The following is a 24,229-nucleotide window of genomic DNA, read 5'->3' as shown; positions in this document are numbered from 1 at the left end:
TCTATTACTACATGGCAGAATAGGGTTGGACTACATGACCTTTGGGGAGTCTCAACTCCAAGCCAAGTAGCAGAGAACTAGGGTAATTATTGTTGTTGTTATTGTTGTTGTTGTTGACCTTTCATTGGACTACATGACCTTTGGAGTTCTCTTCCAACTCAAAGCCAAGCAAATAATAATAATGCAGGGCCTTTTGTTGGACTAGATAACCTTCAGGGGTCCCTTCCAACTCAAAGCAAAGCTAATGATAATGGCGATAACAACAGCAGCAGCAGTAATAAAGGACCTTTCAACAACAACAATAGTAATAAAGGACCTTTCATTGGATGGATTCATGGGGAAGTGGATGGATGGATGGAGAACAGAATGGAGAAGTGGATCAATAGATGGATGGATGGATGGATGGAGAAGTGAATGGAGAAGTGGATGGGTGGATAGAGAAATGAATGGAGAAGTGGATCAATAGATGGATGGAGGATGGCTGGATGGCTGGATGGATGGAGAAATGAATGGAGAAGTGGATCAATGGATGGATGGATGGATGGAGGATGGATGAATGGATGGAGAAGTGAATAGAGAAGTGGATCAATGGATGGATGGATGGAGAAATGAATGGAGAAGTGGATGGGTGGATGGATGGATTGATGAAGAAGTAGATGGGTGGATGGATGGATGGAGAAGTGGATGGAGAAGTGGATGGATGGATGGCAAACTGAATGGAGAAGTGGATCAATAGATGGATGGATGGAGGATGGATGAATGGATGGATGGAGAAGTGAATAGAGAAGTGGATCAATGGATGGATGGATGGAGAAATGAATGGAGAAGTGGATGGGTGGATGGATTGATGGATGAAGAAGTGGATGGGTGGGTGGGTGGGTGGATGGATGGAGAAGTGGATGGAGAAGTGGATTGATGGATGGATATATGGAGATGGAGATGGAGAAGTGGATCAATGGATGAATGGATGGGCGGGCGGTTACCCAATGGGTTTCCATGGCTGAGTGAAGATTTGAACACTGGACACCATCCAAGCTGGAGTGATAGATGGAGAAGTGGATGGGTGGATGGATTGATGGAGAAGTGAATGGAGAAGTGGATGGATGGAGATGTAGATGGAGAAGCGAATCAATAGATGAATGGACGGGCGGGCGGTTATCCAATGGGTTTCCATGGCTGAGTGAAGATTTGAACACTGGACACCATCCAAAGTTGGAGTGATGGATGGAGAAGTGGATGGATGACTGGATGGATGGATGGATGGATGGATGGATGGAGAAGTGGATGGATGGATGGAGAAGTGGATGGATGGATGGATCGATCGATGGATGGATGGATGGAGAAGTGTCTTCCAACTCAAAGACAACCAGGAGAGAAATAGAATAATGATGATGATGATGATACCAGAGGACCTTTCATTGGTCTAGATGACCTTTGAGTTTCCTTCCAATTCAAAGCCAAGCTGGAGAGCACTCGAATCACCTTGGTTTAGATAAGGTGAGATGAATCGAGAGGCATCCTCATAGGGTGGCATCAACATGGGTTCAAATCCCGGCTCTGTTGAGAGCCAGGCGGAGGCAACCTGGGCCTAGATGGTCTGCAAATCCTGCTTTGCTTTCAATGGGAAGGATGGCGTTCTCCCTCAGAAGGTCAGGCCTTTTCTTCTTGGCACAGGACTAGCTTGTAAGCCGAGGCGCTGAATGGTGATCCGTTGCGGGGAAAGCCATCTCGGGGCCGAGGAGGAGGAACGCGCGGAGGGAAATCCGTAATGCCGTAATGCTCCCCCTTGCAACCCTAATGCCGGGGACGCTCCCAATCTGCTTTGAGGGATGGAAAAGATTAAGAATAATAATAATAATAATATAAGGGGGAAAGAGGACGGAAATTGCAATAAAATATGTGTGAACGCGGGGGTAATTGTGGACAAATGCAGCATTCAAATTCATTTTTCCAGCTCTTTTACACACCATTTCAATCTTATTTTCTGCTTATTAATGAGATCTTGTTGGCTAGGGTGGGCAGAACTGCCCGGCTTTTTTTTCCTCTCTCTCTCTCTCTCGCTCTCCTTGGGTAATTGCACATAATTTCCTTTCCACTAGTGATTTGCATCTGATCTTCTTTTTTTTTATTTCTTCCTCCCCTAATTCTTTGCTATTTAACCCACCCACCCGCCCCTCCTCCTCCTTCCCAAATCTCTCGCTCCCTTCTTCCCAAGCCTTCATTTTCAATGCTTATTATACTCGCCGACACTTGGACAAAAGCGCGAGCCGGAGAGCCACAGAAATGAGGCGGGCGGACAAGGAGCCGCGGCGCAAAAAGGCCGACATGATGCCCGCTTACGACTCTATCTCCCATCCTCCACTGGCATAGGACCTTCTCAGAGAGGGCAAGCCACTCCAGGACTTCCTAGGCTCCAAGATTTAGGGGGATTCTGGGAGTTGTGGTCCCAGGAGGCCGCCATTACGTGTGCCACTTGTGGTTCATGTTCTCAGTCTATCTATCCATCAACCCATGGTTCACTTACCTACTCTATTCTCCCATCTACTTCTCATACATCTATCCCCATCTATCTATCATCTATCTTTCTATCTGTCTGTTTGTCCATCTGTCCTTCCATTTGTCCATCTGTCCGTCCATCTATCTATCCATCTGTCTGTCCATCTATCCATCCATGTACCTATCTGTCTGTCTGCCCATCTATCCATCTGTCTGTCCATCTATCCATCCATGTATCTGTCTGTCTGTCCATCTATCCATCCATCTATCTATCCCTCCGTCTGTCCATCTATCCATCCATCCATCTACCTGTCTGTCTGTTCATCCATCCATCTGTCTGTCCTTCTTTCCGTCCATCCATCCATCTATCTGTCTGTCCATATATCCATCCATGTATCTATCCATCCATCTGTCCATCTATCCATCCATCCATCCATCTACCTGTCTGTCTGTTCATCCATTCGTCCATCCATCCATCCATCCAATCATCCATCCATCTGTCTGTCAATCCATCCTTACATCTGTCCATCCATCAATCCATCTGTCTGTCAGTCTGTCCATCTATCCATCCATCCCTCCATCCATCTACCTGTCTGTCTGTCCGTCCATCCATCCATCTTATATTTAGCTATCTCTATCTATCTATCTTTCTGTCTGTCTATGTCTCATTAACCATCCATCCATCCACCTATTGTCCACATATCTATTTATCTGTCCTTTCATCTATCCATCCATCCATATAATCATCTGCCTATTGATCCATCTATCATCTATCAATCTATCCATCCATCTAAGTATCTACCCTAACATCTTTCATCTACTTACCTGTCTATCCATCCATCTACCTACCTACCATCATTCATCTACCTATCTGCCTATCTATCTATCTATCTATCTATCTATTCATCCATCCATCCAAGTATCTACCTTCCATCTTTCATCTACTTATCTGGCTATCCACCCATATTTCTATTCATACATTTATCTACCTACCTAGCATCTTTCATCTACTTATCTGCCTACCCACCCATATCTATCTATCTATTCATCCATCCAAGTATCTACCTTCCATCGTTCATGTACTTATCTGAGTATCCACCCATATAACTATCCATCCATCCATCCATCCATCCATCCAAGTATCTACCTACCATCTTTCATCTACTTATCTGCTTGTCCTCCCATATATATATCCATCCTTCTATCCATATAAGTATCTAACTATCCACCCATATATCCTCCTATCTATCTATCTATCTATCTATCTATCTATCTATCTATCTATCGTATCTATCTATCTATCTATCTATCTATCTATCTATCTATCCTATCTCAGATAGATGAGATAGTAGCCACATATCTACTTACCTATTCTTCCATCTACTTAGCTACCGATCCACCCATATACCCTTCTATCTTCCTATTTTTCTATCCATCCATATAAGTATCTACCTATCCACCCATATATCCTCCTATCTATCTATCTATCTATCTATCTATCTATCTATCTATCTATCTATCTATCTATCCTATCTCAGATGGATGAGATAGTAGCCACATATCTACTTACCTATTCCATCTACTTAGCTACCGATCCACCCATATACCCTTCTATCTTCCTGTTTTTCTATCCATCCATCCATCCACCTTTCTCCTTCTTATGAGTACTCTGAGCTTCTATGAGCAAAGGCTAGTCGTAGTGAACTCTGTGGCCACTGTGGTGACCCTGGGTCTTCCTGATGACTATTGCAAAGTGGTATGGTCTATTTCTCAAAGAGTCTTGATTCTTTTCGTTCCAAGAAGGCCAATTAGGGAGCTTGGTTTTCCCACCCTCAATTTGAGAAAACCCAACCGCAACTTTCTCCTGGCAGCTGAGTATCATGTGTGAAAGTCCTTGCTCAACTTTTAACCTCCGCAATCCCACCAAGCTGGTGTTTTCTTTCCTTTTCTGCCTTTATGTTTTTCCCCCTGGCTTTGAACCCGGCGTCCCCCGCTTCCAAGCCACCTGGTCCTGTCAATAACGTGGCCTCCACGACAAGGGGATTGACTCCATGTGAAAAGAGAAAAGGGAGAAATATGTCGTTTTCCCCCCATTTGGCCTCCCGGAAGAATTCCTTTGGGGCGGAAGAAGGAATCGCGGGTTCTCACAACTGCGGAAGAAGGAGAATCCTATTGTTCCCCGCGATAGAATAGCAACCGAGCGGCATTTTGACCAACGTGGAGAAACAACGTCGCAGAGAATCGCAAGGAAGGACTTTCGTAAACTTTTGGGAACTTTTTGCGCAGTCCTAAAGACCTTGTCGTCAAGGCCTTCTCGGCTTTCTCCCTCGCCTCTTCGCTCTCGTTTTGTGTGCCGAGCGCAAGGCCCGCCTGACGTGGCCCAGAGGGACGGACTGTGGAGAATTGCCTCGATGGCGGGGGGAGGAAAACCAATTTGGGGGTTGTTTAGCGGTCCCTTTCTTATGTGATTAATAAGGGGACCCGGGAGATGACTCCGGGCAGGCCAGATAGAGGGAGAGAAAACCGCAGATTAGCAATTAATGCCCGAGCGAGCCAGCGAGCAAGCGAGCAAACGAGGCGGGAAGGGGTGCCAAGCGACCTCTGGAATTCAGAAGCGAGTTTTGACAGGCGGTGGCACAAAACCATGGGGACCTATTTGGGATATAGAAAGGGACGGGAACGGGACTGCAGATCCTGCAAAGGACGTCTCCGTAGATAGGCTTCCAAAACGGAGGCGTTTCGCAATTGCGCTTCTGCTGAATTGACGTTATGGCGCAATAACGAAGTGGACACTATGTGCCAAACAAAAGGGAGTTTGGCCACAGCACAATGAAGAACCGACATTGTGATGCTATAATGCAATGACAGAGAAACCAATATGTGTGGAACTAAATGGAGGAGTTTCGCAAAGGATGTCTCTGTAGATAGGCTTCCAAAACGGAGGCGTTTCGCAATTGCGCTTCTGCGGAACCGATGTTGCGGCGCAATAATGAAGTGGACACTATGTGCCAAACAAAAGGGAGTTTGGCCACAGCACAATGCAGAACCGACATTGTGATGCTATAATGCAATGACAGAGAAACCAATATGTGTGGAACTAAATGGAGGAGTTTCGCAAAGGACATCTCCGTAGATAGGCTTCCAAAACGGAGGCATTTCGCAATTGCGCTTCTGCGGAACCGACGTTATGGCGCAATAACGAAGTGGACACTATGTGCCAAACAAAAGGGAGTTTGGCCACAGCACAATAGAGGACCGACATTGTGATGCTATAATGCAATGACAGAAGAACCAATATGTGTGGAACTAAATGGAGGAGTTTCGCAACAGCACGATGCAGAACTGACATTGTGACGCGATAACGCAATATCGGAGGAAGTAATAAGGGTGGAAGCACAATGCAAAACCGACATTGTGACGCTATAGTGCAATAGCAGAGTGGATGGTGCATGCCAAACTAAAGGGCAAAGTTTTGCCACAGCACAATGCAGAACCAACATTGTGACACTATAATGCAATAATGGAGAAAGCAATAATGGAAGAAGCACAATGCAGAACCCACATTGTGATGCGATAATGTAATAATAGAAGAACCAATATGTGAGGAACTAAATGGAGGAGTTTCGCAACAGCACAATTTAGAACTAACATTGTGACGCGATAACACAATAATGGAGGAAGTAATAACGGTGGAAGCACAATGCAGAACCGACATTGTGACGCTATAGTGCAATAGCGGAGTGTATGGTGCGTGCCAAACTAAAGGGCAAAGTTTTGCCACAGCACAATGCAGAACCCACATTGTGACGCTATAATGCAATAACGGAGGAAGCAATAACGGAGGAAGCACAATGCAGAACTGACATTGTGATGCTATAATGCAATAACGGAGGAAACAATAATGGAGGAAGCACAATGCAGAACTGACATTGTGATGCTATAGTGCAATAACGGAGGAAGCAATAACGGAGGAAGCACAATGCAGAACTGACATTGTGATGCTATAATGCAATAACGGAGGAAGTAATAACGGTGGAAGCACAATGCAGAACCAACATTGTGATGCTATATGCAATAGTGGAGTGGATAGTGCGTGCCAAACTAAAGGGGAAAGTTTTGCCACAGTACAATGCAGAACCAACATTGTGACGCTATAATGCAATAACGGAGGAAGCAATAACGGAGGAAGCACAATACAGAACCGACATTATGATGCTATAGTGCAATAGCGGAGTGGATGGTGCGTGACAAACTAAAGGGGAAAGCTTTGCCACAGCACAATGCAGAACCCACATTGTGATGCTATAATGCAATAACGGAGGAAGCAATAATGGAAGAAGCACAATGCAGAACATTGTGACGCTATAATATGCGCGAAAACTAATGGAGGAGTTTCTCAACATCACAATGCAAAACCAACATTGTGATGCTCTCATGCAATAGCAGAGTGGATGGAGCATGCAAAACTAAAGGGAAAAGTGTTGCCATAGCACATTGTGATGCTATAACACAATGACAGAGGAACCAATATGTGTGAAATTAAATGGAGGAGTTTGCAACAGCACAATGCAGAACGGACATTGTGACATTGTGACGCTATAACGCAATAGCGGAATGGATGGTGCATGACAAACTAAAGGGGAAAGTTTTGCCACAGCACAATGCAGAACCCACATTGTGACGCTATAATGCAATAACGGAGGAATGAATATGTGTGAAAATTAATGGAGGAGTTTCGCAACATCACAATGTAAAACCAGCATTGTGGTGCTATAATGCAATAGCGGAGTGGGTGGTACATGACAAACTAATGGGGAAAGTTTGACCACAGCGCAATGCAGAACTCACATTGTGACGCTATAAGGCAATAACAAGGAACTAATACATGCAAAACTAAATGGAGGAGTTTTGCAACAGCACAATGCAGAACGGACATTGTGACGCTATAATGCAATAGCGGAAGAACCAACTTGTGCAAAACTGAGTAGAGGAATACAATGCAGAGCCGACATTGTGAGGCTATAATGCAATGGCAGAGGAACCAATGTGTGCAGAACTCAACGGAGGGGTTTCGCAACAGCGGAATAAAGCAATGGTGGAATAACGATTGTGTATGAAAGTGAGTGGAGGAGACAATGACGGGTGGAATAACCGACGTGTACAAAATGCAACAGTGTAATAAGGCAGTAACAGAATAACCATGGTGTACGAAAGTGAATGGGGGAGTTTCCCAACAGCGTAATAATGCAATAACAGAGTGAGCAATGTGTGCAAAACCAAACGGAGGAATTTCGCAGCAGTGCGATAAGGCAATGACGGAATAACCAATGGGTACAAAAGTGAGTGGAAGAGTTTCAGATTAGCATCATAAGGCAATGACGGGTGCAATAATATATGAAAAACTATGGTGTATGAAAGAGGATGGGGGAATTTCGCAACAGCGCAGTAATGCAATAACTGAATGACGGATGTGCATGAAACGGAATGCAGGTGTTCATCAGCAGCACAACATGCAATAACAGACTGAGCAATCGTGCAATGCAATAACGGAGTGAACCATAAGTCAGAAACGAGTGAGGATGGCATCTTGGTCTGAGCATCGCACTCTGGAGTCTAAGGTTCGATTCCCCACTCTGCTATGAAAACCTTAGGCAAGTCACACTCTCTCAGCCTCAGAAAACTTTGGGATAGGGTCACCATGGAGAGACCATTGTGGTGTCTTTCACCCAAGGAGAGGTGAACCCATGGCCAATGGTATGGTAACAATAGGAGGGTCTCACAACTGGGGACCATGAATGACACTCTGGTTCCCTAGTTCCCAATGCCACGAAACCTAGAACGACCACCTCTTTGAGGCTGAAAAACAGCACCCTGGTCTCCCCCACATGCAGACATCTTTCCAACAACGTCCCTCCCGGCGTCTCTCACAGATCAGCCCCTTCTCTGGGGTCCGCGGTCAGCAAATGAGTAAATTGATCAAAGGTGCGGACGGCCGGAGCCGTGGCGATAAGCAGGTCTTTAAGCTTATCGGGGTTTGGGGAAATGAAGGGGATCATGGACGACTCGAGGGACGGGGAGGGGATGAAAAAGGCCTGGAGAAACGGGGGGGGGAGATGAGGGCGTTGCGTGATTTAATCTTGGCTAAGCAGCCAAACAGAACGGGGGGATCCATGAAACCCTCCTGGGAGGCGGACAAAGGGAACTAATCCGGGTTTCCTCCCCTCTTCAATTTCAAGGGAGTGCTTTGTGGAGTCTCCAGACCGATGGGGAGATGGCTTGTCCAGTGGGAACAATGGGAGGCTCCCTCTGATGGGATACAACGTTCGAGCGAATGGGGTTCATGGCATAGTTTTCGGGCCAGGGTTACAGAATGGGTTCGTTTTCACTCCAAAATGAAAATTTCGTCCTATCTGTTTTCAGTGTGACCAAGAATTTGCGCACTTGAACTGTCACAGCTCGATGCTTGGTGTAAATAATTGCTCCCCAAACTTTGGTATATACCACTGATATACAGAAAGTGGAAGACTGGATCGTTTTCACTTCTGAGTCAAATTGCAACCGAAAATTTCGTCCTGTTCATTTCCAGTACGAACAAGAATTCATGCGGACCATTGCTCCCCAGACTTTGGTATTTTGAACTTCAGCTTCCAGGGTCTTCAGCCAATGACCAATTGCCAACAAATCACCTGGAAAAGTAATGTTTATTGACCAATGATATAGAAAAAATGGAAGACTGGTTCGTTTTCACTCCCGGGTTGAATTGCAACTGAAAATTTCATCCTGTTCGTTTCCAGTATGAATGAGAATTCATTTGGACCATTGCTCCCCAAATTTGCTATTTTGAACTTCAGCTTCCAGAGTCTTCAGCCAATGACTGAGAGCCAAGAAATCACTTGGAGAAGTAATGTTTAGGAACTACTGATATAGAGAAAGCCCAAGACTGGTTCGTTTTCTCTCCAGGGTCAAATTGCAACCAAAAATTTCGTCCTGTTCGTTTTCAGTATGACAGAATTTGTGTACTTTAACTGCCACAGCTTGATGCTTAGTGTGAATCACTGCTCCCCAAACTTTGGTACTTTTGTACGTCAACTTTCAGGGTCTTTCTTAGAGACAGTGGAAGACTGGTTTATTTTCACTCCTAAGTCGAATTGCAACTGAAAATTTCATCCTATTCATTTTCAATGTGACCAAGAATCCATGCGCTTGAACTGCTACGGCTCAATGCTTAGTCTGGATCACTGCTCCCCAAACTTTGGTACTTTTGAACTTTATCTTCCAGGGTCTTCGGCCAATGACCAATAGCCAAGACATCACCTGGAAGTGGAAGACTGGCTCGTTTTCATTCCTGAGTCAAATTACAACTGAAATTTTCATCTTGTTTGTTTTCAGTATGGCCAAGAATTCATGCACTTGAACTGCCATGACTCAATGCTCAGTTGTGGGTCATTGTTCCCCAAATTTTGGTACTTTTGAACTTCAGAGTCTTCAGCGAATGACTTGGAGAAATCATTTGGAGAAGTAATGTCTAGGAACAACTGATATAGAGCAAGCAGAAAAGTAGTTCGTTTTCACTCCTGAGTCAAATTGCAACCAAAAATTTTGTCCTGTTCATTTATAGTATGAATGTGAATTCATGCAGACGATTGCTCCCCAAACTTTGATATTTTGAACTTCAGCTTCCAGAGTCTTCAGCCAATGACCGATAGCCAGGAAATCGCTTGGAGAAATAATGTTTAGAGATCACTGATACAGAGAAAATGGAAGACTGGTTCATTTTTCACTCCCAAGTCAAATTGCAACTGAAAATTTCGTCCTGTTTGTTTTCAGTATGACAGAGAATTCATACTGAAAACTGCCACGACTCGATGCTTCGTGTGGATCATCGCTCCCCAAACTTTGGTACTTTTGAACTTCAGCTTCCAGGGTCTTTCTTAGAGGAAACGGAAGTCTGGTGTGTTTTCACTCCAAGTCGAATTGCAACTGAAAATTTCGTCCTGTTTGTTTTCAGTTTGACTGAGAATTCATGTTCTTGAATTGCCACAACTCAGTGCTCATTTATGGATCATTGCTCCCCAAACTCTGATACTTTTGAACTTCAGCTTCCAGGGTCTTCAGCCAATCACTTGGAGAAGTAATGTTTAGGAACCATTGGGAGATCATATCAAACTACAACTGCATAGTGTGTGAGCCGCGGCGGTTCAGGTGGCACCAAACAACGTTCGTTCAAGACCTTAGAAGCAGCCTCGGTTGTGTTTTCTTGCATGTGTCAGACTAGATGACCTCTAGGGTCACTTCCACTGCTACATTTCCACGATTCCTGCCCCTTCTTCTTCTTCTCGTCCTTCGCCCGGCTTGTTCTCCCCTTCCCTTTCTCCTCTCTCCTCCCATCCTTCCTCCATTTGATGTCTCTCGGAGAGCCTCCCGTCCGCCTGCCATGTCTCTCTGCCGAGAAGGGATCACAAGTTTCAATGCTCTGCGTTTCGGCGCATCTCCTTTGATCCATGTCCTGAGGCCTTCTTGACGGCAGCATCATCATCGGTGGCGGCTGGGGAAGAAGAAGAAGAAGGGGGAGCAAAACGGCGGAGGGAGAGAAAGAGAGAGGCGGTGGTGGGAAGAAGAAGAAGGGAAGGGGAGAGGAGAAAAACCCACGGAGACAAAACGAGTCACTCAAAGTGATTCCTGACAACTGTCTCCGTGTGATAAGGAAAACGCAGTGTGTCTTGGGTGCTTGCTTCTTCTTTTTCTTAAATATCTCAAACCCTGCCACCAATCCTTGGCTAGGAGAGGGGAGAAAAAATAAAATACCTCTCCTCCGTTCCTCTAAGAACATTTCAAACGGAGGCTGGCCCTCCCCTCCAAAAAAATTAAAAGATCAGCGTGAGAACAGGCCTGCCTCGAGTCTCTTCCTCTCACCTTCCTCCCTCCGCCTTTTATTCCCCCCTTTTCTTTCGGAAATAAAACGAAATATACCCCCTCGTTCCTTTTCTCCCGCCTAATGCGCTGTGTCGGATGCTGCCGGTTTCGCTCAGCGCCGGTTTAATTATGTCGCTAAAAAGAGGAGAGGGGAAAAAAGACCTGCTGAATTTGCAGGTGGCCAAGATGGGCCTTTATGTTATTATCCGCAACCCTATCCACAGGGAAACACCTGCGTCGAAAGGCGAGTCGGAGCGCGGAGAGAGAAAGGAGCGGAGATCGCGGGAATATGCCCCCCTGCGCATTATCGTGCGGCGGCCAATCCGTTTAGAGGCCCACTAATTAATACGAGCCCATTATCCTTCGAACCGGTGATGTGGTTTTGCCTGCCGGACAGGATCTCCGGTGTGCGACTGTGAGAACCAGGAAGACGACGACTCTGTGTATCCTCCTTTTCCGACGGGACGAGGGAAGTGGAATCGCAAAAGGGCCACCAAGAGATTCGGAATAGAGATGCCGACATCAGCTGAAAATATCTTTCGTACTGCAATCCGTAACAGCTTTGTATTGGCAACCCCTAGATATCCTCGTAATTGCCACACTCACAACTTACATGCAGGTGAAACGTCAGGAGAGAATGCTTCTGGAACATGGGCATACAGCCCAAAAGACTTACAGCAACCCAGTTCTTCTGGGCACGAAAGCCACTTTCCCTTTGCCTCTTTCCCTTTGACTTATGCATCTGTAATGGCCTCCTATCTACTCTTCTATCTCTGAATTCTCCTTTACGAGGCAGTAGCGACTGAGAGCAACCATGATCTCCACTTCCCTTTGACTTATGCATCTGTAATGGCCTCCTATTTACTCCTCAGTCTCTGACGTGTCCTTTACGAGGCAGCAGCCACTGAGAGCGGCAAAGCTCTTTAATAAAATAGTGAAGAGACATCACACTGGCAACGAAGATCCACATAGTTAAAGCAATGGTATTCCCAGTAGTCACCTATGGACGTGAGAGCTGGATGATAGGGAAGGCTGAGCGAAGGAAGAGAGATGCATTTGAACTGTGGTGCTGGAGGAAAGTGCTGATAGTGCCTTGGACCGCAAGAAGATCCAACCAGTCCATACTTCAGGAAATAAAGCCCGACTGCTCATTGGAGAGAAGAATATTAGAGGCCAAGATGAAGTATTTTGGCCACATCATGAGAAGAAAGGAAAGCTTAGTGAAGACAATTATGCTGGGGAAAATGGAAGGAAAAAGGAAGAGGGGCCAACCAAAAGCAAGATCCTTGAAGTGACTGGATTGACCTTGAAGGAGCTGGGGTGGTGATGGCCGACAGGGAGCTCTGGCATGGGCTGGTCCATGAAGTCACGAAGAGTCGGAAACGAATGAACAACAACAACAATGGACTCCTATTTATTCCTCCGTCTCCGAATTGTCCTTTACGAGGCAGCAGCCACTGCGAGCAGCAAAGCTCTTTAATTCCCCTTGACTTAAGCATCTGTAATGGCCTCCTTTTTACTTCTCTGTCTCCAAATTGTCCTTTACGAGGCAGCAGCCACTGCGAGCGGCAAAGCTCTTTAATTCCTTTTGACTTAAGCATCTGTAATGGCCTCCTATTTACTCCTCAGTCTCTGAATCGTCCTTTACGAGGCAGCAGCCACTGCGAGCGGCAAAGCTCTTTAATTCCTCTTGACTTAAGCATCTGTAATGGCCTCCTATTTACTCCTCTTTCCCCGAATTGTCCTTTACGAGGCAGCAGCCACTGCGAGCGGCAAAGCTCTTTAATTCCCTTTGACTTAAGCATCTGTAATGGCCTCCTATTTACTCCTCTGTCTCTGAATTGTCCTTTACGAGGCAGCAGCCACTGCGAGCAGCAAAACTCTTTAATTCCCTTTCACTTAAGCATCTGTAATGGCCTCCTATTTACTCCTCAGTCTCTGAATCGTCCTTTACGAGGCAGCAGCCACTGCGAGCCGCAAAGCTCTTTAACTCCCTTTCACCTAAGCATCTGTAATGGCCTTCTATTTACTCCTCTGTCTCCGAATTATCCTTTACGAGGCAGCAGCTACTGCGAGCAGCAAAGCTCTTTAATTCCCTTTCACTTAAGCATCTGTAATGGCCTCCTATTTACTCCTCTGTCTCCGAATTGTCCTTTACGAGGCAGCAGCCACTGCGAGCGGCAAAGCTCTCTTCTTCCCTTTCACTTGTGTATCTGTAATGGCCTCCTATTTACAGTCCCTAAATATTTCTGCAATTGCAACCATGACTAAAATTCCCAAAAATGTCGTCTACAAGGCAGCAGCTGCAGCAAGCAACAGAGGTCTGTTCTCCCTTCTGTCCAAGTTTGACAAGGAGATAGAGACATCAGGCATCGCAATACGCATCTGTAATGGCTTCATATTTATGTTCCCTAAGTATACGCAATCCCCACCTTATTACCACAACCATAATGTCCCCAAAATGTTGTTTACTGGGCTGCATCCACTGCAAGCAACAGGTCTCGTCTTCTACCAATCAGGGTCCAAGTATACCTCTCCAGTCACTGATCTCAGATTTATTGCATCTGGGGTCCTGATTGGCTATATGAGTCCCCGATTGGCTATATAGGTCCCTGATTTGCTATATATGCTCCTGATTGGTTATATAGGTCTCGGACTAAGTCTAAGGATCTCTGATTGGCCATATGGGTCCGTCATTGACTCTATGGGTCTGGGATTGGCTATATAGGCCCCTGATTTCACTCTATAGGTCTCTGATTGGCTATATAAGTCCTTGATTTCACTCTATGGGTCCCTAATTGTCTATATTATTATTATATGGGTCTCTTTGGGTGCCTGGTTGACTCTATGAGTCTCTGATTGGCTATATAGGTCCCTGACTGGCTATATAGGTCCCTGACTGGCTATATAGGTCTCTAATTTACTCTATGGGTCCCTGGTATACGTATCTCTTATTATTGGCTATATAGGTCCCTGATTGATTCTATGGCTCTTTGGTTGGCTTTATGGGTCCTTGATTGACTCTACAGGTCCCTGATTGGCTATATGGGTCTCCAATTGACTCTGTGGGTCCCTGATTGAGTCTATGGGTCTTTGATTGACTCTATGGGTCCCTGACTGGGTCTATGGATCTCAGATTGGCTTTGGATTGGCTGTATGGATCCCTGATTGACTCTATGGGTCTCTGATTAGCTAGATGGGCTTCAGGATTGACTATATGGGTCGCTGATTGACTCTATAGATCTGCGATTGACTATAGGTCCCTGATTGACTCTATGTATCTTGATTAGCTATATGGATCCCTGATTGGCTATAGGGGTCCCTGATTGACTCTACGTGTCTTCGATTTGCTATATGGGTTCCTCATTGAGTCTATGATTGACCTTATGGGTCCCTTTTTGGCTATATAGGTCCCTGATCAACTCTATGTGTCTCTCATTAGCTGTATCGATCCCTGATTGGCTATATGGGTCGTTGATTGAGTCAATGTGATTGGTGGTATGGGTCCCTGATTGACTCTATGAGTCTCTGATTAGCTATATGGATCCGTGATTGGCTATATGGGTCTCTGATTGACTCTGTAGGTCTCCGATCATTTATGGATCCCTATATGGAAGCGGGCCCCAAAGGTCATCTAGCCAAACCCCATTCTGGAAGGAAGGCCCAATCCATTGTCATACATAAAGAGAGAGATCTAGGATCGATTCCAATCTGATTGATGAAGGAATGTATTCTATATTATTGTTTTTAATAGAATCGTAGAGTCTGAAGGGACCTCCAAAGGTCATCTAGCCGAACCCTATTCGTGCATAATCAATTCTCATTAAATGCATACATATGTATGGTATATATATAGAGAGAGAGAAAGAGAGAGAGAGAGAGATCTAGGATCAATATATATGATATATATAGAGAGAGATGTAGTATCGAATCCAATCTCATTGACGAAATGTTATTGATATTATTGCTGTCCATAGAGTCGGAAGAGACCCCCGAAGGTCATCTAGCCGAACCCTATTTGTGCATAATCAATTCTCATTAAATGCATACATATGTATGATATATATAGAGAGAGAGAGAGATCTAGGATCGATATATATAGATAGATATATAGAGATGTAGTATCGATTCCAATCTGATTGACTAAATGTTATTGATATTATTGCTGTCCATAGAGCCGGAAGAGGCCCCCAAAGGTCATCTAGACGAACCCTATTCGTGCACCATCAATTGTCATTAAACACACACACACACACACACACACACGTATATATATATATATATATATATGATATACTAGCCATCTCCTACCACGTGTTGCTGTGGCCTACATGGGGGCTCTGTGTGGGAGGTTTAGCCCAATTCTATCGTTGGTGGGGTTCAGAATGCTCTGTGATTGTAGGTGAACTATAAATCCCAGCAACTACAACTCCCAAATGTCAAGATTCTATTTTCCCCAAACTCCACCAGTGTTCACATTTGGGCATATTGAGTATTTGTGTAGAGTTTGGTCCAGATCCATCATTGTTTGAGTCCACAGTACTCTCTGAATGTAGGTGAACTACAAGTCCCAAAACTCAAGATCAGTGCCGACCACACCCTTCCAGTATTTTCTTTTGGCCATGGGAGAACTGTGTGCCAAGTTTGGTTAAATTCCATCATTGGTGGAGTTCGGAATGCTCTGTGATTGTAGGTGAACTATAAATCCCAGCAACTACAACTCCCAAACATCAAAGTCTATTTTCCCCTAACTCCACCAGTGTTGACATTTGGGCATATTGAAGATTCGTGCCAAGTTTGGTCCAGATCTATCATTGTTTGAGTCCACAGTGCTCTCTGGATGTAGGTGAACTACAACTCCCAAACTCAAAGTCAATGCCCACCAAACACTTCTAGTATTTTCTGTTGGTCATGGGTGTTCCTTGTGCCAAGTTTGGTTCAATTCCATTGTTGGTGGGGTTCAGAATGCTCTTTGACTGTAGGTGAACTATAAATCCCAGCAACTACAACTCCCAAATGACAAAATCATAATTTTTTGAGCGATGGTCACTCCTTGTGTTGTGAGACGTTTAGTTGCCAAATTTGGTGTGATTTCGTTCATTGGTTCTTTTGTTTTTAAGGTACTCATTACGCACAGAGCATTTATATATATATAGATAGAGAGAGTGAAAGAGAGCTGGGATCGAATCCAATCTGATTGACGAAATGTTATTGATATTATTGAGTCCGAAGAGACCCCCAAAGGTCATCTAGCCGAATCCCTACGCACTATCAATTGTCATTAAATGCTCACACTCACATACACACATATATATGATATAGATATAGATATATGTAGCGAGAGAGATTGAGAAACAGCCTTCCCTTTAAGCCAACGAGCGGCTATTATAGATCGGCTTTTCCAAAGAGTGGGATTCCATAACGGGCGGGAGGAAGGAGATGCCAAAAAAGGTAGCAACGGAGAAAGTGATGGAAGGAAAGGAGATATATATATATATATATATATATATATATTCCTTTCTCAATATATACACACAGACCGCCCCTCCCCTTCCAGAACTGCACTTCGCTGATAAACAGGAAATATCGGGGAAACGGGATTTCGGCATTATTATCTGAGCGCGGCAGAAAATCAAAAATTTCAGTCTAAATCCAAAGAGACGCGGCTCTAAGCCTCCTCCAGCTGATACGGCCGGCCCCAGCCGCGGAGAAGGGTTTTGCGGGATTTTGAGTCTCGAAAAGAGGGGGAAGGAGAGGGAAATGATAAAGAGGGGAGGGGAGGGTGGAAGCGGGGACGGTATTTCGTCAATGGGGAGCCTTCCGTCCCTTTGTTTGCGTCTCCGGACACTTCCGCCGTCGTATAGAAACGGGACCGATATGGGCAGAATGGTCGGGTCTATGGGTTTGTTTTCGTACCCCATTGAATAACCGGACGACTTCGATCCCTAGGTTAGGTTTCGTTGGGGTCTGGATTCAAATCACATCACCGTGGCTTCCGAGGGGGGGGAATGGGTTTGTTTTCGTACCCCAATGAATAACCGGACGACTTCGGTCCCTATTAGGTTTCGTTGGGGTCTGGATTCAAATCACACCACCATGGCTTCCGAGGGGGGTAATGGGTTTGTTTTCGTACCCCAATGAATAACCGGACGACTTCGGTCCCTATTAGGTTTCGTTGGGGTCTGGATTCAAATCACACCACCATGGCTTCCGAGGGGGGGAATGGGTTTGTTTTCGTACCCCAATGAATAACCGGACGACTTCGGTCCCTATTAGGTTTCGTTAGGGTCTGGATTCAAATCACACCACCATGGCTTCCGAGGGGGGAAATGGGTTTGTTTTCGTACCCCAATGAATAACCGGACGACTTCGGTCCCTATTAGGTTTCGTTGGGGTCTGGATTCAAATCACACCACCATGGCTTCCGAGGGGGGTAATGGGTTTGTTTTCGTACCCCAATGAATAACCGGACGACTTCGGTCCCTATTAGGTTTCGTTGGGGTCTGGATTCAAATCACACCACCATGGCTTCCGAGTGGGGAAATGTTGTCGAACGTCGTCAGCTGGCAAGTGTTTCCCTTTAGTTCCGGATGCCAACCTGACATTTAGACTCCTCTTGATTAATATGTAGGCTTGGGGATCTATAGGGGACATATTGCATCGGGCAATTCCTCTTTAACTCCTATGAGAATATTATGGGGACATTCAGGGATATATAGGAGATATATTGCATCCTTCCCATCACAATTGCGAAGAGTACAATGGGGACACTCGAGGGTATATAGAGGATATATTGCACCCTAACGTATCATGTGATTCCGCTTTAACTCCTATGAGACTATTATGGGGACATTCAGGGATCTATAGGGGATATATTGCATCCTAATATATTGGGTGATTCCACTTTAACACCAATTAGATTATTTCCAGCACTTTAAAGTTTGGACTAAAACCCAGAATGGATTATTTTAGTTCTCAACAAACTTTCCCAAATGCCTTATTTTGTTACTTAAAGTTTGGACAAAAACCCAGAGCGGATCCTTTTCGTTCTCGCCTGCCGTTCTCAAATGCCTTATTTAGTAAATTAAAGTTTGGACAAAAACCCAGAGCGGATCCTTTTCGTTCTCACCTGCCGTTCTCAAATGCCTTATTTAGTGAATTAAAGTTTGGACAAAAACCCAGAGCGAATCCTTTTCGTTCTCGCCTGCCATTCTCAAATGCCTTATTTAGTGAATTAAAGTTCGGACAAAAACCCAGAGCGGATCCTTTTCGTTCTCGCCTGCCGTTCTCAAATGCCTTATTTAGTGAATTAAAGTTCGGACAAAAACCCAGAGCGAATCCTTTTCGTTCTCGCCTGCCGTTCTCAAATGCCTTATTTAGTGAATTAAAGTTCGGACAAAAACCCAGAGCGGATCCTTTTCGTTCTCGCCTGCCATTCTCAAATGCCTTCTTTCCAGCCATTTAAAGTTTGGACAAAAACCCAGAGCGAATCCTTTTCGTTCTCACCTGCCGTTCTCAAATGCCTTCTTTCCAGCCATTTAAAGTTTGGACTGAAACCCAGAGCAGATCCTTTCTGTTCTAGCCTGAATTTCTCAAATACCTTATTTAGTTATTTAAAGTTTGCACTAAAGCCCAGAGCGGATCCTTTTTGTTCTCACCTGATTTTCTCAAATGTCTTAGTTAGTTATGTAAAGTTTGGACTAAAACCCAAAGCGGATCCTTTCCATTCTCACTTGCCTTTCTCAAATACCTTATTCCCAGCAATTTAAAGTTTGGACTAAAACCCAGAGCAGATCCTTTTTGTTCTCGCCTGAATTTCTCAATACCTTAGTTATTTAAAGGTTCGACTAAAACCCAGAGCGGATACAGCACTGCACTGCCTTGAAAGCCTGGTACAGACCCTTACATTGGACTCCCATAAAATACCCCCTTTTCTTTCCAGCCAGTCTTTCTCAAATACCTTATTTAGTTACTTAAAGTTCGGACTAAAACCCAGAGCAGATCATTTTTGTTCCCACCTGACTACAACTCGCATATGTCAAGGTCTATTTTCCCCCAAGAGCCCCCCCCCCCCCAACCAATCACTGATATATATTTTCTGTTTGTCGTGGGAGTTCTGTGTGGCATATTTGGTTCAGTTCCATCATTGGTGGAGTTCAGAATGCTCTCTGATTGTAGGTGAACTATACATCCCAGTAACTACAACTCGCATATGTCAAGGTCTATTTTCCCCCAAGAGTTCCCCCCCCCCCAACCAATCACTTATATATATTTTCTGTTCATCGTGGGAGTTCTGTGTGCCATATTTGGTTCAGTTCCATCATTGGTGGAGTTTAGAATGCTCTTTGATTGTAGGTGAACTATACATCCCAATAACTACAACTCGCATATGTCAAGGTCTATTTCCCCCCAAGAGCGCCTGTTTCAATGGTAAGCAAACAGTATTTTGGCACGCCCCCCCCCCCCAACCAACCACTGGTATATATTTTCTGTTTGTTGTGGGAGTTCTGTGTGCCAAGTTTGGTTCAATTCCATCATTGGTGGAGTTCAGAATGCTGTCTGATTGTAGGTGAACTATACACCCCAGTAACTACAACTCACATATGTCAAGGTCTATTCCCCCCCCCCCTCGCCCCAACCAATCACTGATATATATTTTCTGTTCGTCGTGGGAGTTCTGTGTGCCATATTTGGTCCAATTCCATCATTGGTGGAGTTCAGAATGCTCTTTGATTGTAGGTGAACTATACATCCCAATAACTACAACTCACATATGTCAAGGTCTATTTTCTCCCAAGAGCGCCTCTTTCAACGGTAAGCAAACAGTATTTTGGCGCCCCCCCCCCCCCCATCCAACTACTGATATATATTTTCTGTTCATCGTGGGAGTTCTGTGTGCCATATTTGGTTCAGTTCCATCATTGGTGGAGTTCAGAATGCTCTTTGATTGGAGGTGAACTATACATCCCAATAACTACAACTCGCATATGTCAAGGTCTATTTTCCCCCAAAAGCCACCCCAACCAATCACAGATATATATATTCTGTTCGTCATGGGAGTTCTGTGTGCCATATTTGGTTCAGTTCCATCATTGGTGGAGTTTAGAATGCTCTTTGATTGTAGGTGAACTATACATCCCAATAACTACAACTCGCATATGTCAAGGTCTATTTTCTCCCAAGAGCGCCTCTTTCAACGGTAAGCAAACAGTATTTTGGCACACCCCCCCCCCCCAATCAACTACTGATATATATTTTCTGTTTGTCGTGGGAGTTCTGTGTGCCATATTTGGTCCAATTCCATCATTGGTGGAGTTCAGAGTGCTCTTTGATTGTAGGAGAACTATACATCCCAGTAACTACAACTCGCCTATGTCAAGTTCTATTTTCCCCCAAGAGCGCCTCAAGAGCACCCCTGGGCAAAATCAAGTGTACCGCGAGTGCTTACTTTGCATAATGGTTGCGCCACCCCTGGTTCTTGCTTGACTTCCTCAAACAGCAGTATAAAGTTCGGACTAAAACCCAAAGTGGATTCTTATAAAGTTCAGACTAAAACCCAAAGTGGATTCTCCGCCCCCGTAGACTCCTGTGTAATTTTTTAAATTTCTCGCCAGACTTTCCCGAAACCAAATCCTAGCGAGCCGATGTGTTATCTGCCGATAGGAACAGATTGTACTTTAATACATTCTGCATCTATTTTGCAAAAAAAAGAGAGAATAAATTAAGCCCCCTCTTTGTGTGTGTGTGTGTGGAAAGAAAACATCCCATTGTTAATGCCAAATATTGTCAATTCCGGCGATAAGCATCTCCTGCCGCTGCCGAGAAAGACAGAATTTCTCATGCGGCATTAGAATAACTTGGGCGTTTTTATCACGGAGGATCTTTCCCGAGGACTTTATTGCGAGTCTATTTTTTCCCCCCGCTTTCTATTAAAAGGCCTTGTTTGTGCATGCGAGCGCCTTTCTATCTCCCCCCTGCCAGCGCCTGTTTATTTCCCTCTAAATGTGAGCAAAAGCCACGGGCGGATTTTTGCTAATTTTTTCTCTCTTGCGCGATTTGGTGACTCCGCCGACTTTCTCTTCTTTTTTTTTTTATTATTATTTATCATCCCGGTGATGCGCCGGCAGCTTTATCCGCCGATAAGTGGATTAGTTGTCGAGCTCAACAAAAAAGGTGTTTGACAACGAAGGAAGCTCCAAAGAACATATTTTTTGTTTTCCGAAGAATGGAGATGTGTTTTGTTTTTGTGTGTGTGTGTGTGTGTTTGTTATTCGGAGTCCGCGTTTCACGGAGAGACAAGACGCACGTCACCGGGAGAAGAAGAAGAAGCCACGGAAATTGCCAGCTTCTTGCCGTTTCCTACAAAACATGCGAATTAATCTTATAATACACACAACACACACACACACACATTATATGTGTATGTATGTGCGTGTGTGTGTATATATATATATATATATATATGTATATATTATCTTATAATACACACAACACACACACATTATATGTGTATGTGTGTGTGTGTACATATATATATGATCATATAATACATACAACACACACACACATTATATGTGTATGTATATGATGTATATGTATGTGTGTGTATATATATATATATATGATCTTATAATACACACAACACACACACACATTATATGTGTATGTATATGATGTATATGTATATGTGTGTGTGTATATATATATATATGATCATATAATACATACAACACACACACACATTATATGTGTATGTATATGATGTAGATGTATATGTGTGTATATATATATGATCTTATAATACACACAACACACACACATTGTATGTGTATGTATATGATGTATATGTATGTGTGTGTGTGTGTGTATATATATATATATGATCTTATAATACACACAACACACACACATTATATGTGTATGTACATGATGTATATGTATGTGTGTGTATATATATATATATGTGTGTGTGTGTGTGTGTAAATAATATTTTATATATATAAAATGTGTAATTTCCTACAAAACATTCGAATTAATCACAAATATTATATATACACACACACACACAAACACACACACACACTTATATAATATGTACTTGTGTGTATTACAACATTAATTCATGTTTTGTAGGAAAAATATTATATATATATATATATATATATATATATATAATATATCTATTATACATGTATATTATATATATATATATATATATATATATCCTACAAAACGTGAATTAATCTTATAATACACACACGTACATATTATATGTGTGTGTGTGTTTGTATATAATATGTTATATATATAAACCTTGAAGGAGCTGGGGGTGGTGACGTCCGACAGGGAGCTCTGGCGTGGGCTGCTCCATGAGGTCACGAAGAATCGGAAATGACTGAACGAATGAACAACAACAACAACAACAATATTATATTATATATATATAGGGCAATTTCCTACAAAACATTTGAATTAATCACAAAAAATATACATGTATAATATGTATATTATATATATATATATATATATATATATATATATATATAATTTTTCCTGCAAAACATGTGAGTTAATCTTATAATACACACACACACCTATTATGTGTGAGTGTGTGCGTATAATATTTTATATATATAAAATGTGCCATTTCCTACAAAAATTTGAATTAATCACAAAAATATACATGTATAATATGTATATTATTTATAATATATTTATAATACTTTTCCTACAAAACATGTGAATTAATCTTATAATACACACACATACCTATTATATGTACGTGTGTGTGTGTATATATATATATATATATATAATGTGTCATTTCCTACAAACATTCAAATCAATCACAAAAAATACATGTGTAATATGTATATTATTATTTATAATATATATAAATGCAAATTAATCTTACAAAGATATATACACACACATACATTATATTATAATATTTATAAATAATATTTATATTTTATATATAATATTTATATATTATATAACATTTTATTTATATCTAGAATATATTATATTATATATATTTATATATAATATTTTATATATATATAATATTTGCTTTTTTCCTCCAAAACATACAAATTATTTTTTCAAAAATATATACATCTGTATATTATTTATATATAATATTTATAGAATATTTATAGAATATATATATGAGATATTATATATGAGATATATAATAAACATATATATATGTTTTATATAAAAGAATTCCATTTCCTACAAAATTTTTGAATTCTTAATATAGACATATATACTATATAATGTGTGTGTGTGTGTGTGTGTGTGTGTGTATGGTATGTGCGTTGGTGCTCATCTCTGTTTCTAAGCTGGCATTGTCCATAGACACCTCCAAGGTGACCACTGGCATGAGTGCATGGAGCACCGTTATCGTCTCCCAAAGCAGTACCTATTGATCTACTCACATTTTCATGTTTTCAAACTGCTAGGTCAGCAGAAGCTGGGGTTTACAGCGGGAGCTCACCTCGCTCTCCAAATTCGAACCACTGACCTTTCAGTCAGGAAGTTCCGCAGCTCAACAGTTTAACTCACTGCGCCACCGGACGCTCTATAAATCCCAGTATCGTCATCATATTTAGAGTGGAATCATGTGGCTGTCGTTGAGTCCTATAGGAAGTCTACCAGATGGAGTTGCAGTTGCTGCTGGGAAACATTAGGGGGCTCTACACTAAAACAAATGATAGAGAGAGAGAGAGAGAGAGAGAGAGAGAGGGAAAGATGAAGTGGAAAACTGTGTTTCCCAAATCATCAATGGATCCAACACTGTCATGCTTCTTCCATT

At 43.0% G+C, this 24,229-nt stretch overlaps 1 protein-coding gene across 4 annotated transcripts in view; it reads left to right on the top strand.

The window, feature by feature from the left end:
* The window catches only part of PAX7 (paired box 7), a 175,644-nt gene that overhangs the window by 110,060 nt on the left and 41,355 nt on the right, over nt 1–24,229 (top strand). The window lies entirely within an intron of this gene.

The sequence above is a fragment of the Anolis sagrei genome, chromosome 13, assembly GCF_037176765.1.
Source record: "Anolis sagrei isolate rAnoSag1 chromosome 13, rAnoSag1.mat, whole genome shotgun sequence".
Taxonomy (NCBI): domain Eukaryota; kingdom Metazoa; phylum Chordata; class Lepidosauria; order Squamata; family Dactyloidae; genus Anolis; species Anolis sagrei.
The sequence above is the reverse complement of the archived record's forward strand: the minus strand, read 5'-3'. Positions and strand labels throughout refer to the sequence as shown.